Here is a 19,558-nt window from a genome sequence, read left to right as displayed (position 1 = left end):
ACAATCCGGGCTCACTGCAAGCTCTGCCTCCCCAGTTCAAGCGCTTCTTGGGCCCCAGCCCTCCGAGCAGCTGAGACTACAGGCACGCGTCACCACCCCTGGCTAATTGTTTGTGTTTTCAGTAGAGATGGGGGTTTCACCATGTTGGCCAGGCGGGTCTTGAACTCCTGGCCTCAAGTGATCCGTACGACTCGGCCTCCCACAGTGCTGGGATTACAGGCCTGAGCCACCACACTTGGCCAAGATTTTCTTTTTTGTTCCTACATAGAAGTGAGGACATGAAATAGTTGTCATTCTGTGCCTGGCTTATTTCACTTCATATACAGACCTGCAAACTCATCCATTTTGTCTGCAGTGGAGAGAATTTTATTTATTCCTTTTTAGGCTGAATAATACTTCATTGTGTGTGTATACCACAGTTTCTCAATTGAAACAAATTTCTAAAAAACAAATATTTTTAACATGTCTCGGAATGTGAAACTTCAGGGATACTGTGCCCATTTTATTCTTTTCTACTTCCCATCTTATGTATATGCAAGTGTATAACAAAGCAGCAATCAATGTGTGTATAAATCTGTAATTTCAACAAATGTAAAATGAAAATGCTAAGTGGTGGCTGGGCGCGTTGGCTCCCGCCTATAATCCCAGCACTTTGGGAGGCGGAAGCTGACGGATCACCTGAGATCGGGAGTTCAAGACCAGCCTAACCAATATGGAGAACCACTGTCTGTACTAAAAATACCAAAAAAAAAAAAAAAAAAAAAAAAAAAATTAGCCAGGCATGGTAGCGCATGCCTGTAATCCCAACTACTTGGAAGGCTGAGACAGGAGAATCGCTTGAATACAGGAGGCAGAGATTGCAGTGAGCCAAGATCGTGCCATTGCACTCCAGCCTGGGCAACAAGAGTGAAACTCTGCCTCAAAAAGAAAAAAAAAAAAAAAAGAAAGAAAAAAAAAAAATAGAAAATGCTAAATGGTAAGAAACAACAGCATAATAAACATTGGTACGGTGTTGATGGACAATGCATTTGAAGATAATATTTGAAGAAATCATATTACAATTAATTTCTGTTCTTACTCATTGGAGCTTGATGCCTCTAAAAACTTCGTCATTGCAACCACCTCTGGTGCTTAAAAAAAAAAAAAAAAAATTCCACACACTCACACAGGTGCAGAGAAATCAGAATCTCAGGTAATGAGACCCAGGCCTCATCATGTGTAAGCTCCCCAGGTGATTTGACTCAAAGCCAAGATTGAGGAACGGCGACATGGATCTCTACACAGAACCTGCCTAAAGAGATTCTCTAGAAGCAGTTTATAAAGAAATTCCACATGAACTGTGGAAGAGGATATGAATTTGATGTACAGTATGTCCTCACTTAACATCTTTGAAAGTCTCTTGGAAACTTCACCTTGAGGCAAAATTAGGAATAGTGAAACCACTTATTCCTCTCCAACATTATAACTACACAACTTTGAAGAACCAGTGGTGTTGGAGGACCTGCTATACATTGTTTCCATAAAGTCAATTTTCAAGGAATTCCAAAATGAAGTGAGGACTTCACGTATATAAAAAGATGGTTGTGATTCCACCTGGATGACAGTGTTATTGCTCAGAAACCAAAGGAGGCCGCCTAGGTATAGACGATTCAGTCATGAGGTTTAAGCTAAACAAAGGATCCCAGAATCCTCACCCATTCCAGTTAAAGACATAAAGAAAAAAACAATATTCACATAGGAAATGCGGAAAGGAATAAAAGCCATCAAGCCACAAAAATAACGTGACTAAGGGGCAGGATTTGCAGATGTAGAGATTTAATGTGGTTGCCCTTTCTCACCCACACAAGAAAAAGGATGGAACAGATCATGAGATTCCACTGTTCTGCTGAGCAGCCTCCGCAGGGCACTTTGTATGTCCCTGTTTCTCAGGCTGTACATGAAAAGGTTCAGCATGGGGGTGACCACAGCGTACATCACTGACGCCACCACACCATTCCTGGGGGGTGGTGACACAGCTGAAATCAGGTACATGCCAATGGCTGTTCCCTAAAACCAGCTAACAACAGCTAGGTGAGAGCCACAGTTGAAGAAATCTTTATACTTCTCATCTGATGATGAAATCCTTAGAATGGAGGGGACAATTTTATAGTAAGACAAAAGGATCCCTGAAATGGGAAGAAAACCAAACATAGTACTATCGAAATATATGAATACGCTATTGATGACGCTGTTAGAACAGGCAAGTTTGAGAAGTTGAGAGGGGTCACAGACAAAATGAGAGATTTCCACAGTCTTGATGATGGTGAATTGTAACACAATCCAACTGTGCAGCTGGGAATCCAACAGGCTGAGGAAAAAGGACACCAAAACGAAGAGGACACAGAGGTGAGGATTCACGATGACTGGGTAGTGCAGAGGGCGACAGATGTCTACAAAGCAGTCATAGGCCATCACAGTCAGGAGCATGCCTTCTATACATGTAAAACGGACCAAGAAAGATATCTGTGTCAGGCAGCCCGCATGAGAGATGACTCTGCTATGCGACTGCATGTCCACAATCATCTTGGGAACCGTGGCCGAGGTGAAACCCATGTCAGCCCAGCACAGGTTGGAGAGGAAGAAGTACACGGGAGTGTGGAGGGGGGAGTCAGAGCTGACAGCCAGGATGCTGAGCAGGTTCCTCAGCACCGTGACCAGATACATGGACAGGGACAGGGACAGCAAAGCGAGGACTGGCTGCAGTTCTGGATCCTTTGAGAGTCCCAAGAGGAGGAATTCTCAGACACCTGTGAGATTCCATGGCTCTGTGTGTCTTGGACACCTTGAGAAGGAAAGAGGATTGGAAAAATAAAAGTTAAAAATCAGCCCTTAATGCTAGATGCGAGCAATTCACAAGGAACATCTTCACACTTGCGGACCATACACCGCCAGCAATGTTTCTCAGTTGTGACAATTCCAAAAATCTGAGAATTATTACGTGATTTACTTTTTTGCTATACGAGGCTTTCTGTATATACTACTTTAGAGAATATCCACTGAAGAACATTAGAAGACTAAAACTTCATATATAACAAATCCGTGATCTCAGTAAAATACGGCCTCCTCTTTTCAGAAAAAATACAATGCAATGAAAATGTCCTTCTCTCTTTAAGAAAAATATCTCAGTCTAATTGAAAGAAATTAAGAAGCCATGAAATACACTCTATTTTATTCTGACACCGTGCTACAACTTCCCTTGATGTAGAATATGTAAAAGGACGACACAAGAGCTAGGACCCCATTATCTGAAAATGAAATCGAACCTTATAGTTCTCAATCGGAAGACCTTTTCACATGCCTGTTACTTTTCATATTTATTATCATCCTTTGGCTTTCTGACATCATTTCTTCATAAAAGTACATGCACATTGAAAGATGGGAGCTGTGTTTCCAAATGAACAGAATCTATAACTCCTGGCCCAGCACCATGGCTCACACCTGTAATCCCAGCACTTTGGGCAGCAGAGGCTGATGGATCACCTGACATCAGGAGTTCCAGACCAGCCTGGCCAACGTGGTGAAACCCCGTCTCCAGTGAAAATAAAAAAATATTAGCCTGGCGTGGTGGCGGGTAACCCTAGCTACTGGGGAGGCTGAAGCAGAAGAATCCCTTAGAACCTGGAAGGCAGAGATTGGACACCTTGTGATAGGATTTTTGATATTCTAGGGAGATATTGCTCCTGACAGTAGAGTGGGCGTACACCCTGTGATATTATCTGTAATATCCTAGAAAGATATTGCTCCTAATATCACGGTGGCTCTACACCCTGTGATCTTAATTGTAATATCCTACAGAGATCTTACTCCTAATAATACAGTGGGTGCACACCCTGTGATATTATTCATAATATATTACAGAGATGCGACTCCTGATATCACAGTGAGTGTTCACCATGTTGGTACACCCGGTGATCTTATTTGTAACAACTTAGAAAAATATTACAGCTAATATCAAAGTGGGTGTACACCCTGCCATGTTATTTGTTATCTACTAGGTAGATATTACTCCTAATATCACCTAGGGAGATACGATTCCTAATATTACAGTGCGTGTACACCCTGTGATAGTATTTGTAATATCCTAGGGAAATATCCTTGTATACCCTGTGATATTGTTTGGGACATTTGAGGGAGCTATTTCTCTTAAAGTCAGAGTGGGTGTACACCCTGCATTATTCTTCCTAATATCACAGTGGGTGTACACAGTGAGTGATATTTTTTTCTAATATCCAGCGGGGGAGAGGATGATATTGCTTCCAATATCACAGAAGGTGTACACCCCCCCTGTGATATTGCTCCTAATATCCAGGGAAGGAGAGGATGACATTATTCGCCATATCACTGGGGGTGTACCACCTCCCGCCGGGATATTGTTCTTAATATCCAGAGGTGGAGAGAATGATGTTACTCCCAATATCACAGGGGGTGTACACCACCCCTGTTTGTAAACACCCCCTGTGATATGGTTCCAAATGGCCTGTGAAAGAGTAAACATGACTCCCATTATCGCGGCGGGTGTTCAGCCCTGATGATATTGTTTTCTAACATCCAGGGAAGGAGAGTGTGGTATTACTCCCAATATCGCAGGGGTTGTACACCCTTTTGTGTTTTTGTGCCCAATATCCAGGAAAATAGAGGATGATATTACTCCCAATATCGAAGTAATTGTACAGCACCCCTGTGATATTCTTCCTAATATCCAGAAAGGAAAAGAATGATATTACTCCCAACAGCGTAGGAAACGTATAACCGCGCTGTGGTATCTTTCCCCGTATCCAGGTGGGGAGAGGATCATACTACTTCCAATGTCGCAGGGTGTGTACAGCCCCTCTGTGATCTCGTTGCTAACATCCAGGTTTGGGGAGGACGACATTACTCCCAATATCGCAGGGGGAGTACACACCCCCATGACCTTGTTAGTCATTTCCTGGGTGGAGAGGATAATCTTACTCCCCATATCGCAGAGGGTGTACACACCCCTGTGAAAATCTTCCTATATTCAGAGGGAGAGAGGATGATATTACTCCCAGTACCGCAGGGGGTTTCCACAGCCCTGTGATACTCTTCCTAATATCCACAGGGAGAGAGGATGATATGACTCCCAATATCACAGGGGGTGTACACAACCCTGTGATATTGTTCCTAACATCCAGAGCGAAAGAGGATGATATGACTCTCAATATCGCAGAGGGTGTACACCCCTCCTGTAATATTGTTCTGAATACCCTGGGAGGGAGAAGACAAAGTTACGTTGAATATCACAGGGAATGTACACCCTCCCCCTCTGATACACTTCCTAGTGTCCAGGGGAAGAGAGGAAAATTTTACTCCCAATATCACAGAGGCAGTACAGCCCACCTGTGATGTTGTTCCCAATATGCAAGGGGGCAGAGGATGATACTACTCTGAATATCGCAGGGCTGTTCACATCCCCAGTGACATTTTTCCTATTATCTAGGGCAGAGATAATTCTATGACAGCAAAGGTCGCAGGGTCTGTACATCCCTTCCTGATATTGTTACTAATATCCAGGGGGGAAGAGGACGATATCCAGTATGAAAAGGGGTGTACACCCCCCACCCCTACGATATTGTTCTTAATAATCGTGAGGGGAGACGATGATATTACTCCAAATATCGCAGGGGTTGTTCATAACCCCCTGTGATATTGTTTCTGATATCCAACGGGGAGAAAATCATATTACTTCCAATATTGGTGGTGTATTGGTGTATACACCAAAATCAGGTGGTGTATACCCCACCTGAAATATGGCACCGAATATCCAAAGAGGGAGAGGATGGTATTCATACCAATATCGAAGTGTGTGTACACGCCCCTTGTGCTACGGTTTTTAATATCCAGTGGGCGGGAGGATGATATTAGTCCCAACATCCCAGAGGGTGTACACTACCCCTGTGATATTGTCCCTAACTTCCAGAGGGGAGAGGATGATATCACTCCCAATATCTCAGAAGTTGTACATCCCCCATGATATTGTTCGTCATATCCAGGGAGGCGCAGGATGACATTCCACTGAATTTCGCGACAGGCGTACACGCACAGTGTAATATTGTTCCTAATATCCAAGAAGGGAGAGGATGATATTACTGCCAATAAAGCAGTGGGTGTACATTACCCCTGTGTTAGTGTCTCTAATATCCGGGGCCGGGGGAGCTGGGGAGAGGATGACATTCCCTCAAATTTAGCAGGTGGTTTGACGCCCCTTGTGGTGTTGTTTCAAGTATCCAGAGGGGAAGACAATAGCAATATTTTTGATCGTCCGATTCATCCGCTCCACCTTTCCAGAACTCTGAGGCCGGGAGGCGGCATTCAGGTTCCGTGTGATCCCCAATAACTTTGCCGTCTTCTGTACCAAGGCAGCCAAAAACGCAGGCCCGTTGTCTGAGCCGATCCGTAACGGCAGTCGAAATCTAGGAATCACATCTCGAAGAAGCACAGGGGTTACCTCACGAGCTTTCTCAGTTCGTGTTGGATAGGCCTCCACCCACCCAGAGTAGGTATGCCCAAGAACTAGTACATACTTGTTACCTCCACACTTTGGCGTCTCTGTGAAGTCCACCTGGAGATCTTCAAAGGGGGCTGCTCCATAAGCTCGTATGCCTGGCGGAACGGTTGGACCTTGCCTCACATCATGCTGTCGGCAGGTAACACACCGCTGCCTCACCGTTTTGGCAAGGGCTGACAAAGGCGAGATGTAGAAATACCGGCCTAACAACTTTTCCAGTGACTCCTGACCTCGATGCGTGGTTTCTTGCACAGCCAGTATAACTGCAGCTCCTAGCAGCTGTGGCACAGCTACTCTCCCATCTGGTAACCGAATTCATCCTTCCTCCATCACTTGTCCTTCCCTCTACCTGGAGAAAGTCATTTTCTTCTTTAGAAGAAGCAGGTCCAAGATCAGGTGCTTGAGGGAGCACTGATGCCTGGAAGGGGGCAGATGCTGCTTTTCAAGCCTCTGAGTCAGCATGCGAATTCCCCAAACCCAGCAAGGTGGAAGCTCGCTGGTGTCCTCTGCAATGGGTAACTGCCACCTTGTGGGGTTTCCATACTGCTTCTAATCATTGCAAGATTTCTTGTGGATATTTTCTGTCTTTTTCCCCCAGAGTTCAATAGGCCTTTTTCTTTCTATCATGCTCCATGAACTTGAAGGTTCAAAAAGACATACGAGAATCAGTGGAAATGTTGAAAGTCTGACCCTCACTGAGTTCTAAGGCCTGAATGAAAGCAATGAGCTCAGCTTTCTGGGCTGAAGTGGCCTGGGGCAACGTTCTGGCTTCAAAAACAGTGTCCAGAGTTATCACTGCATACCCTGCACCTCTCTTTCCTTGGGGGTTGAAGAAGCTGCTCCCATCCACGTATAGTTCCCAGTCTCCTGATGCCCAAGCCTGGTCCTGGAGGTCAAGTCTGCTAGAGTCAATTGAGTCCAACACTTCTATACAATCAGGCTTGACAGGGCTCTCTGATACCGGCAGCAAGGTGGCGGGGTGTAGGCTGTTACAAACTTCAATGGTTATATGGGGATTTTCGCAGAGCAAAGTTTGGTACTTGGTGAGTCTGGCATTCGTTAGCCAATGATGTCCTTTAGTACTCATTAAAGTTACCACAGCATGGGGGGCCTTTATGTTCAGGCTTTGCCCAAGAGTCAGCTTATTTGCTTCTTGTACTAGCAGGGCAGTTGCTGCCAAGTCCCTTAAACACTGGGGCCATCCTTTAGAAACCCTGTCTGATTGTTTAGAGAGGTAGGCCACCAGCCTCGGCCAGGGCCCCACAGTTTGAGTTCAAAGTCCAGTTGCCATCTTTTGTCTCTCTGACACATATAATGGAAAAGGCTTTGTCAGATCGGGTAGCCCCAGGCCTGGGGCTGACATAAGTTTTTCCTTTAGGTCATGAAAGTCTTGCCATTGTAGTGATCCCCATTCAAAAGCTTCCCGGTCCCCGCCCCCTTTGTGACCTCACACAAAGGCTTGGCTAATACTGCAAAGTTTGGGATCCACAGTCTACAAAACCCCACAGCTCCTAAGAATTCTCTCACCTGCCTTCTGCTCTTAGGCTCTGCTAGATTGCAAATGACCTGCTTTCTTGCTAATCCCAGGCTGTGTTCCCCCTGTCAGATAGTAAATCCCCAGAATGTACCTGCTGTCAGCAGATCTGAGCTTTCTTCTTGGACACCTTATACCAACAGTCCTCCAGGTGCCAGTGTAGGGCATCCATTCCCTTGGCACACCCAACTGCCGTGGGGTGTCCCAGCAAAAGTTCATGAACCTACTGGAGCAACACGCAGCCCAGGTCTCTGGTGGGAAAATTCTGGAGGTCTTGAGACAACGTCTCCCCAAAGATGGTGGGGGAGTTCTTGAACCTTTGGGGAAGCCGGGTCCTAGTGTACGGAGTAGTGACACCTGACTCTGGATCTTCCCACTGAAAGGCAGACAGCTTCTGGCTCTCAGGGGCTAATCCAATACGAAAGAAAGTGTCTTTCCAGTCCAAACAGGTGAACCAGCTGTCCTTAGCTGGAAGTAACCCCAACAATGTGGACGGGTTAGGTACTGTTGGATGTAAAGTCAGTGTAGCTTGATGAAGCAAGCACAAATCCTGTACCAGCCTGTAGTCCTTGGTCCCTGGCTTGGGAACAGGCAGGATGGGAGTGTTCCATGGAGACTGACAAGGAACTCTAATTCCAAAAGTTCTTAGGTGCTTGAGATGGACCTGGATACCTTGAAGGGCTTCTCTGGGGACCCGGTCCTGTTTTTGCATAACCAGCTGGGCCCCAGGATTCACTTCTATGAATATGTGGGCTGGGTTGACTGCCAACCCTGGAGGGTTGTGTCCCACCCGTACTCTTGGCCACCACTTAGCCAGAGCTGGTCTTCACTCTTGGCAGGGCTCAGTTAAGAAAATTCTCCATTCCTCCTCTCGGGGGACCATAAGGGTCATAATGGCTCCCGTTCCAGGTAACTTTAGCAGCAAAGAGCCGTGCTCTGTAAAAGAGATAGTGGCTCTCAGCTTGCTAAGCAAGTCTCTTCCCAACCAGCGCAAGGGACAGTCAGGCATGGACAAAAACTGCTGAATCACTTTATGTCCTCCTACAGCACAAGTCCGAGGCAAGCAGAAAGCTTGCTTTGCTGAAACCCCCGTGGCTCCGATGATGTCAATAGCCTTTTGGGATAAGGGGGCGACCGGGGTAGTTAGTACCGAATGTTCAGCACCGGTATCTACAAGAAAATCAATGTCTCTACCCCCGACTGTCATTCTCACCAGAGGCTTTTTGGGGACACTTGAGCCCGGTCTCTCTCAGTCCAGAAACACTTCTGCCAGGTTGACCAGGGCCCCTTCCTCCTTGTCCAGGGCCTCCTGCTCTCAGTCACCTGGTTTTCTTTTTAGCTGAGGGCATTTGTTCTTCCACTGTCCTATTTCTTTACAATCAGCAAACTGGTTACGTTGCAAACTCTGACAGCCAAGCTGAGTTTCTTTCCCGGGGCCCCCCTTCCCTTGCCCTTTGTGGTGACCCCTCTGATTACTGCAGCTAACAAACAGGTTGGCATTTATCCGGGCCTGACGTTCATTCTCTTTGCCATTTTCCTTACGGCTTACTGCTTCCCTGTTTACAAACACCTGGTTAGCTATTTCTAATCATTGCGATGTATTCATCCCTGCAAGCCCAGCCTGTTTCTGCAGTTTTCTTCTAATGTCTTCTGCGCTTTGACTGACTAAAGCCATGTTAATCATGTGCTGATTTTCAGGGCTATTGGGATCAAAGGGAGTATACATACCATAGGCCTCACACAGTCTCTCCTAGAATTGTGCTGGACTTTCTTCTTTTCCCTGAATGACCTCAGAGAGCTTGTTAACGTTTGTGGCCTTCTGAGCTCCCCTCTGTAATCCTTCCAAGAGAGCTTCTCTGTCTTGGTTTAGCCTTTGCATATCCTCTCTTTCATGTGGGTCCCCCTGGGGGTCGGTTCCTGGTAACTGGGTCCTTCCATACTCTTGGGGGTTTTGATAATCAGCTGGTGCGTGTTCTGCTAGCCACTTAGTTGCTGCTTGGAGCACTCTCCACCTTTCATCTCTGTTAAAGAGGAACATGAGCAACTGGTGGCAATCAGCCCAGGGGGGGTTGTGGGTCCGGATATTAGTTTGGAGTAAATCAATTAGAGCTCGTGGCTTTTCAGTATAGGGTGGGGTATTATTTTTCCAGTTGAGAAGGTGGGCAGAGGTGAAGGGCTGGTTCCCAAAAACACGCCTCCCCACCAGATGACCATCCTCATCTATCCCTGTATACCACTGCTCTCTCAGGGGCATTTGGATCCCCATTTTGGGTCTTAAATGAGCTGCCAAGGGAGGGGTTTCTCCCGAGTCCTCGCCTCCTCTCTTGTCTACTCTGGGTGGCCTGGGGATACGCTTGTCTTACAGAGGCGCAAGCACTGATGGCTCAAGAGTGGGGAGCCTCTTTTCCTGGTAAGGGGAGGACACCAATGGGATCTCTGGTGCCATCTCCTGCAATGGATCTTCTGATGCTGGGTGGAGCAGAACTTCAGGAGCTGATTTCTCTGGGTGGGTGGAGCGGGATCCTTCCTTAGCCATCTGTCCCTTTGGTACTAGTATTGCTGCTGCCTGCCCTCTTAGCCAGTGTGGGGGGTCTAGCACCAGCTGTCACCAAGTGTCTATGTATGCGAACTGGTCTAGGTATCCTTTACCAGTTACCTCGTGCCACACCTTAGAAACAAGGGACATGTCCAGGCTTCCTTCGTATGGCCAACCCACTTCTAATTGTGAGCAATCTATTTCCCACAAGGTTCTAGGTCCCCCTGGTAGTCTAGTGGTTAGGCTTTGCCGCTCTCAGTGCCGCTGCCTGGGTTGGATTCCCAGTCACGTGAACCAAGAAATGGAGCAGGAGGAGCTGCAGAATAAGCCCCTCAGACAGTGGATTGAAGAAGGAAGAGATTTTAAGCCCCTCAGACAGTGGATTGAAGAAGGAAGAGATTTTTTTATTCAGCCGGGAGTGTCGGCAGACTCTTGTCTTAAGAGCCCAACCCCCAAAGGAAGACAGGGTTCCTGGCCCGTTTAAGGGCTTACAACTCTAAGGGGTTCCACGTGAAAGAATCGTGATGGATTGAGAGCACATGCGCTTAGAGTGGGGGTGGTTAATCTTTTCACCTCAGGCCGGCTCATCAGTGCCACCGGCTGGTCTTGCCACCGACTTCATTCCTGTTGTTTTTCAACTTGTACTTCCTCCTTCTCTTCAGAGACAGGAGACAGCAGAGAAATGGCTTCTCTCCTCAGGTTGACAGGATGATATTACTCCCAATATCGCAGGGGGTGTACACAGCCCTGTGATATTGTTCCTAAAATCCGGAGCAAAAGAGGATGATATGACTCTCAATATCGCAGAGGGTGTACACCCCTCCTGTTATATTGTTCTTAATACCCTGGGAGGGAGAGCATAAGATTACATTGAATATCGCAGGGAATGTACACCCTCCCCCTCTGATACACTTCCTCACATCCAGGGGAAGAGAGGATAATTTTACTCCCAATATCGCAGAGGCAGTACACCCCCGTTGTGATATTGTTCCTAATATCCAAGGGAGGAGAGGATGACACTTCTCCTAATAAAGCTGTGGGTGTACATTACCCCCGTATTATTGTCTCTCATATCCGGGGGCGGAGGGGGGGGGGCGGAGAGGATAACACTCGCTCAAATTTGTCAGGTGGTTTGACGCCCCTTGTGGTATTGTTTTTAATATCCAGTGGGGGAAGACAATAATACTGCTCTCAATATCACAAGAAATGCACATCCCCCTGTGATATTGCTACTAATATCCAGGGGTAGAGAGAATGGTGTTACTCCCAATATCGTCAAAGTGTCCACCCCCCCTTTGCTATTGTTCTTAATATATGGAAGGCAAGTATTATATGACTCCCAAGATGGAAGGGGGAATACAAGCACCGGTGATATTGTTCCCAGTATGCAGTGGAGGAGAGAATGATATTACCCCCAATATCGCAGGAGGTGTACACCCCTCTGTGATCTTGTTCATAAGGTTCAATGGAAAAGATGATCTTACTGGAAATATGGTAAATACACTGTGTGTCCACAGTGGCTGCTAACATGCAGGGAGGGACGGGGATTGAAATTACTCTGCGCATCAGCGGAGAGTGTCCACGCCCCTGCGATGTGGCTCCTAATATCCATGGGGAAAGGGGATAGATATGACTCCCCGCATCACTGGGAGTGTCCACCCCCCTGCGATGTGGCTCGTAATATCAGTGGTGGGGGGGGTGATATTTCTCCCCGCATCGTGGGGGTTGCCCGCCCCGCTGCGATGTGTATCGTAATAGCAAGGGAAGAAGAGGGGGATGACATTACTCCCCGCATCGTGGAGGAGTCCATCACAGATCGGGATACTATCCACCCTCTGGGATATGGGGAGTACACCCCCTGTGATATTGGGAGGAATATCATACTCTTCCCCCCTGAATATTAGGAACAATATCATGAAGGGGGTGTTCACCCCCTGCCATATTGTGAGTCATGTCATTTTCTCTACCCCTGGACATTAGGAGCAATGTCACAGGGGTGGTGTACAACCCCTGCGAAATTGGGAGGTATATCTTCCTCTCCACCTTTGGATATCAGGGACAATAACACAGGGGAGGTCTACACGTTCTGGATTATTGGGATTAATACCGTCCTCTCCGCGCCCGGATATTAGCTACAAGATCACAGAAGGGATGCCCACCCGGTGCGTTATTTGGCGTAATGGCATCGTCTACCCCTGGCTGTTAGGAACATCACAGGGGGGGTGTACGTTTTCTGCGATACTGTGTGGAATGGCGCAATATTACTTATCGGAATTAATAATATCAATTATGAATTAATAATATCAATTAATAGTATCAATTATTAATTACTACTAATAATTATTAGTATTTATTGGTATTAATTATAATTATCAGTATTAATAACTGATAATATAATTTTTAAAATCAATGCCGATAATAATGATAATGAATATTAAATAGTTATACTAACAATAACAATAAATGATTGATATTAATGATTAATAACGCCTCATATTAATAACTGATACTGATCTTATTCATTAGAAAACAGTAATATTAGCTCCTAATAATATTAATATTAGTAACCTGAAAACTTTTTATTAGCAATTATTTCTAAATATTAATATTGGTAATTCATATTCATATGAATAATAAATGAGTAATAATGAATACTAATATTACGCCTAATACCTCAGTGGGTGTACACCCACCTGTGATATTGTTCCTAATGTCCAGGGAGGGAGAGAGCATGATATTCCGTTCAATATCACAGTAGGTGTACACCCACCTGGTGATATTTATCCGAATATAATCTCCAGGGGGTGGAGTATGACGTTACTCCCAGTATAGCAGTGGGTGTACATCCACCCAGTGATATTGCTCCTCATATTCACGGAAGAAGAGAATGCTATTACTCCCAGTATTGCAGGCAGTGTACACCCCTTCTGTGATATTGTTCCTAATATCTGGAAGGTGAGAGGGTGATATTACCAATATTAATGGGAGCCTCTAGGCACCCTGCAGAGGCAAGCAAAATCGTTTTTGGAGCAAGGTAGTGTCATCCTGGACCTGAAATGATTACTATAAATATATTTTTAGTGCAATGAGCAGCACACAATGAAAGGTAACCTGACACCAGAAGAAAATAAGGTACTGTGAGGAGAACCAGGAGAAAGAACAGGCAAGAGAATCAGATCTACAAATGCTTTGACTGCTGGAATAGTCAGAGAGGGACTCTCCCACTGACACACACAAAAATAAAACCCACCAAAAATATAATTAGCATGCTTAAGGAAATATAGAAGAAGCTAGGAAATATCTGCAGGAAACTTTCAAGAGCAATATAGCAGATTTTTTTTCCTTCTCTTTCAATGACTTTGAAACACAGCAGATTTTAAAAGGAAGCAAAAAGAACTTGTACAAATGAAAAATACAATAACAGAAAATTAAAAGTTCAGTAATGAATGGGCGTAACAGCAGATTGGAAGCAATTAAAGAGAGAATTAGTGAGTAGGAAATTATCCAGAAGAAATTAAGCAGAATGCGACATGAAGAAATGAGATAATGGAAAACAGAGAAGAAAGGATAAGATATATAGAAGACAGAATAAGTTTAGTTGAATCCCAGAAAAGAGAATAGAATAGAGGCAATACTTGAAGTGATAACAGTTAATTATTTTCTAGAATTGATAAAACGCCCAAATCCACAAATCAAATCTAATAGAATAAATCGCTACCTAAATAAATAAAACATACTTCCACACATCTTAATAAAACTGAAGAAAACCAAAGTCAAAGAAAAAAATCTTAAAGTAGCCAGACAAAAAAGGTAATAATATAATTCGGAAGGTAATCAAATTCTTTCTTTCTTTCTTTCTTTCTTTTTTTTTTCTTTTTTTGAGACACAGTCTTGCTCTGTCACCCAGGGTGGAGTCAAATGGCACAATCTTGGTTCACTGTAGCCTCCACCTCCTGGGTTCCAGCGATTCTCCTTCCTCAGCCTCCCAAGTACCTGGGACTACAGGTGTGTACCACCATGCCCATCTTATATTTGTATTTTTAGTAGAGACGGAGTTTCACCATGTTGGCCAGGATGGCCTCCATCTCTTGACTTCGTGATCCACTTGGCTCAGCCTCCCAAAGTGCTGGGATTACGGGTGTGAGCCATTGTGCCCGCCTCTTTTGTAATTTTCTATTTGTCCTGACTGTTCTGTGTTTGTTTTTCTCTCCTTCTTACCATCACTTTTTAAATTTTTTATTTATTTATTTATTTTTGAGACAGGATCTCGCTCTGTTGCCTAAGGCTGTAGTGCAGTGGTATGATCACAGCTCACTACGGCCTCAACCTTTCAGGTTCAAGTGATTTTTCTGCCTCAGCCTCCATACTAGCTGGCATCACACATGTGCACTACCACCACACCCTACTCATTTTTAATTTTTATTTATTTATTTATTTAACTTTTTATTTTGAGCAGAGATGAGGTCTTGCTATGTTACCCAGGCTGGTCTTGATCTCCTGAGATAGAATGATCCTCCCACCTTGGCCTCCCAATATGTTGGGATTACACGCAAGCGCCACCACTCGCAGTCAATAGCACTCAATTTTACACTTTGATGAGAAGTTAACTCTGTATGTTTAATTGCTAGGGTAATCATGATAAAATAGCGCATATACTTTTCAAATTAGTAGAGGGGAAGAATGGAATGATAAAATTAAATAAAGTGATGAAGAGCCAGGTGTGGTGGCTCATGCCTGTAATCCCAGCAATTTGGGAGGCTGAGGCAGGTGGATTGCTTGAGCCCAGGAGTTTGAGATCAGCCTGGTCAACATGGTGAAACCGTCTCAACAAAAAATTTTAAAATTGGCTGGGTGTAGTGGCTTCCACCTGTAATTCTAGCTATGCAGGAGGCTGAGGCAGGAGAATTGCTTAAACACAGGAGGTTGAGGCCATAGTGAGCTGTGATCACGCCACTGTACTACAGCCTTAGGCAACAGAGCGAGATCCTGTCTCAAAAAAATAAATAAATAAAAAATTAAAAAAGTGATGGTAAGAAGACAGAGAAAAACAAACATAGAACAGTCAGGACAAACAGAAAATCACAAAAGAGGTGGGTGCAGTGGCTCATGCCTGTAATCCCAGCACTTTGGGAGGCTGAGGCCAGTGGATCACGAAGTCAAGAGATTGAGACCATCCTGGCCAACATGGTGAAACTCTGTCTTTACTAAAAACACAAATATAAGATGGGCATGGTGGCACACACCTCTAGTCCAAGCTACTTGGGAGGCTTAAGCAGGAGAATCGCTTGAACCTGGGAGGCAGAGGAGAGATCGCACCACTGCACTCCAGCCTGGTGACAGAGTGAGACTCCATCTCAAAAATAAATAAATAAATAAGTAATTAAATTAAAAAAAGAAAATTACAAAAGAAGTGGTAGGTTTAACTCAAATATGTCAGTAATGACATTAAATGTAAATGCACTAAGTGCTCTTCTTAATAGACAGATCTTAAGACCATATAAGGTAACTCCACCTGGAGCATAGAGAGGAAACTCACCTCCCTCACGTCCACCAGGAGCCATGGCAGGGCCAGCAGCTTGGGTGACCTGCTTCCTGGTCCTGTGTTCTGTCAACTCTGCCCGATTCAATTCAACCCAGCCCGTTTATGTTGAACAGCCTGTGCTGGTGAGGCGGGGGACAATTTCGGAACATACAAATATATTAAACAAGGTTTCTATCCTGAAGGCATTTTCCCAAGTGAGGAGAAAGTATGCTGTAGCATGAATTCTCGGGATACATATTCCTCTAACGGCCTATGGACACATCATATCTTCACGGGGTGCTGAAAACAGCTCAGTCGTGGAGACCCTAACCCAGTGGCACTAGAGGAATTAAAGACACACACACAGAAATATAGTGTGGAGTGGGAAATCAGGGGTCTCACAGCCTTCAGAGCTGAGAGCCTGGAACAGAGATTTACCCATGTATTTATTGACAGCAAGCCAGTGATAAGCATTGTTTCTATAGACTATACATTAACTAAAAGTATTCCTTATGGAAAATAAAGGGATGGGCAAAAGTAAAGCGATGGGTCTGGCTCGTTATCTGCAGCACGAACATGTCCTTAAGGCACAGATCCCTTATGCTATTGTTTGTGGTTTAAGAACGCCTTTAAGCTGTTTTCCACCCTGGGTGGGCCAGGTGTTCCTTGCCCTCATTCTGGTAAACCCACAACCTTCCAGCGTGGGTGCGATGGCCATCACGAACATGTCACAGTGCTGCAGAGATTTTGTTTATGGCCAGTCTTAGGGCAGTTCATGGCCAGATTTTGAGGCCTGTTCCCGAACAACGGGGGCTGAGTTGGGGGTGGTGATGTTTTGGGGCTGTGTCCAAGAATGGCTCTGCCTGTGCCTGGCTGTCCACCGCGTTGGACACATGCAGGCAGTGGGCAGGGCTGGAGTAGGTGCTTTTCTGAATGGAAATTCATCAATGCGCTTGTGTCTGCTGTGGTTATCAGTGTTGCTATTTCAGTAAGTAATGGTAAAGCCTTCACCCGGCTCATGCCAGATGCGGAGGGTGGGGGCACGGGCCTGTGATATGGCTGGGGTCCTCTGTCGTCAGAAAACATGAGCTCATGCCAAGGTTTCCGCAGGTCACCGAGATAGCACCGGCTCTCTGGAGACAGGCGTGACCCCCAGGTCGGCTCCTTGTCATTGAACTAAGTGGGCTCAGTGTCAGCTTGAACGTTAGTGGTGATAAGGGCCGGATAATGGTAGCCAAACTCCCACGGCCTCTTTAGGCCTCCCCCGGGGCCCTGAGGCCAGCAAGAGGGCAGGTCAGGGAGGGGCCAGGAGGAGGAGCAGGCAGGGAGGCTGCTGGTGCCTTTGGCTCAGCCAGTGGGGCTCTCAGCCCTCTGGAGTGTGCCCTAGGGACCAGTTTGTCCATGCCCCTGCCTCCAGGCCAGTCACTAGGACCAACAGATGTCCCAAGGAAGACACCGGCCATGACTGCATCCTGGAACCATATCAAACTGGCAGCACTTACTTCTCTGGACTTGTTTTTGTTTCACCAAATTTGCTGGATCTGTTGGCAAATTTGAGTGAGTGGGGAAGTTGTGGATGTGTGTTCAGGCTCTGCCGTGGACCTGGGGGCCAGGGTTAATCTGCTGGCGGTTTCAGGTGGGAAAGACCAGAGCTTGATCACAGCACACACAGCACCTGGGGATATTTCTCAGCCTCTGCGCTCCCTGGTCCTGAGTCTGTCACCTGTGAGGTCAAGCTTCCTAAGCCTTCCTGGGCCTGAAAGTAAGCCACACCACTTCCAAAATAATGACACCTGTGTGCAACCCAGATGGGAGCATGGTCCTGGCCGTGTGTCTGCATCTCTGGGCTGCTCCCCAGCACACAGGGGAGGGCAGGAGGTGGGTTTTATGCTGGGAGGGCCTCAGGTGGCCTCCTGGGTCAGCAGCATGCATGCTGCCCTGTCCGTCTCATGCCCCTCTATTGCTGGTCCAGGACTGAACCTTTTCTTTCTCTGCCCAGAGCAGCCTCCAGGGAGCCATTGTCAATGGACAAGAGGCGGCATGTGACATGGGATTATTTGCCACCCCTGAATCAGTCCAACTCTCCCATTCTCAGAGGAGGGCACTGAGGCAGGGAGGGGCCTGGCCAGCCCAAGCCCTGTCTGCTGCTCGGCTGAGCAAGAGGGACATGAACGCAGCTCTTTGTCCTCTGCCCTGTGCTTGCATTCTCTTGAGCTTCCTCTCTAGGTAAAGAAATCATTCTTTTTGTTAATTTTTTTTATTTTATTTTTAAATTTTTATTTATGTATTTTGAGACCAGGTTATGAGACTGGCTAATTTTTGTGTTTTTGCTGGAGATGTGGGTCTTGCTATGTTGCCCAGGCTGATCTCGAACTCTTGGCCTCAAGTGATCCACCTGCCTCATCCTCCCAAAGTGCTGGGATTACAGGCGTGAGCCACCACACCCAGTCACAACTGAAATCATTCGAGGTGTCATTGTTTCCGATGTTACTTTACGTTTTGAAAAATAAAGCTACTGCATTTTGCAGGTGAACAGTCTCAGACTGCAAAGCGAGTCAGTACTACCACAGAGGGAATCCCAAACTCGCTGCTGAGAACAGAACAGCTGTGCCCTCGCCGACTGGGACCCGAGTGACATCTACTGGAGCAAGCAGGGGCTGCACGTGAGCAGGCAGCCATTCAGTCACTCCCCGTCATTCCAACACAATCGAATTTATGTAGAAAATTTACGTGCATCATAGGCTATTTATGAATATATGCACACGTAGAAAGAGGAAAAATATGCTTGGAAATGGTAAACATAACTTCAAGATAGTAGTTACCTTTGGGTTGGGTAGGGGTGAAGGAGTGGTAAGGGTTTTAGTTTTATCTTTATCCATTTCTTTTTTCACTTATTTATTTGTAGAGATGGGAGTCTCACTGTGTGGCCCAGGGTAGTCCTGGTCTCAAGCAATCCTCCCACCTTGGCTTCCCGAAATGGTTGGATTACAGGCGTGAGACACCATGCCTGGACACAATTTGGTTTCTCTTTCAAAAGATCCGATACCAGTGTGCCAAAGTATTGACATCTATTAAATCTTTCAGGTGGTCCTACTGAGGTCTGTTTTTCTGTGCTTATCTCTAAGTTTAAAATCGTTCATAATAAACATATAGTTTATATTAATAGTAATAATATACAGTATATATTATACTATATATTTATTATATTGTATACATTTTATATTCATTATATATTGTATACTTACATTTATGGAAGGAAAATAAAAAATAAAAATGGAAAATTTGTTGTCCAGATTCTTGGTCCCAATGGTAGCAGGGCAGTTTAATAGCAAAAGTTCTTAATACTTGTTGGCTGCTGTTACCATCATTAATAAGTATCCTGGAGTTTACTGGAGTAACTGA

General features: G+C 45.6%; 1 protein-coding gene and 1 pseudogene across 1 annotated transcript in view; both read right to left on the bottom strand.

Moving 5' to 3' along the window:
• The window catches only part of LOC106634351 (uncharacterized), a 133,784-nt gene that overhangs the window by 42,194 nt on the left and 72,032 nt on the right, over positions 1–19,558 (bottom strand). The window lies entirely within an intron of this gene.
• LOC129398557 (putative gustatory receptor clone PTE01) lies at positions 163–4,912 on the bottom strand (annotated as a pseudogene).

The sequence above is a fragment of the Pan paniscus genome, chromosome 7 (genome assembly GCF_029289425.2).
Source record: "Pan paniscus chromosome 7, NHGRI_mPanPan1-v2.0_pri, whole genome shotgun sequence".
NCBI classification, from domain to species: Eukaryota; Metazoa; Chordata; class Mammalia; order Primates; family Hominidae; genus Pan; species Pan paniscus.
The sequence above is the reverse complement of the archived record's forward strand: the minus strand, read 5'-3'. Positions and strand labels throughout refer to the sequence as shown.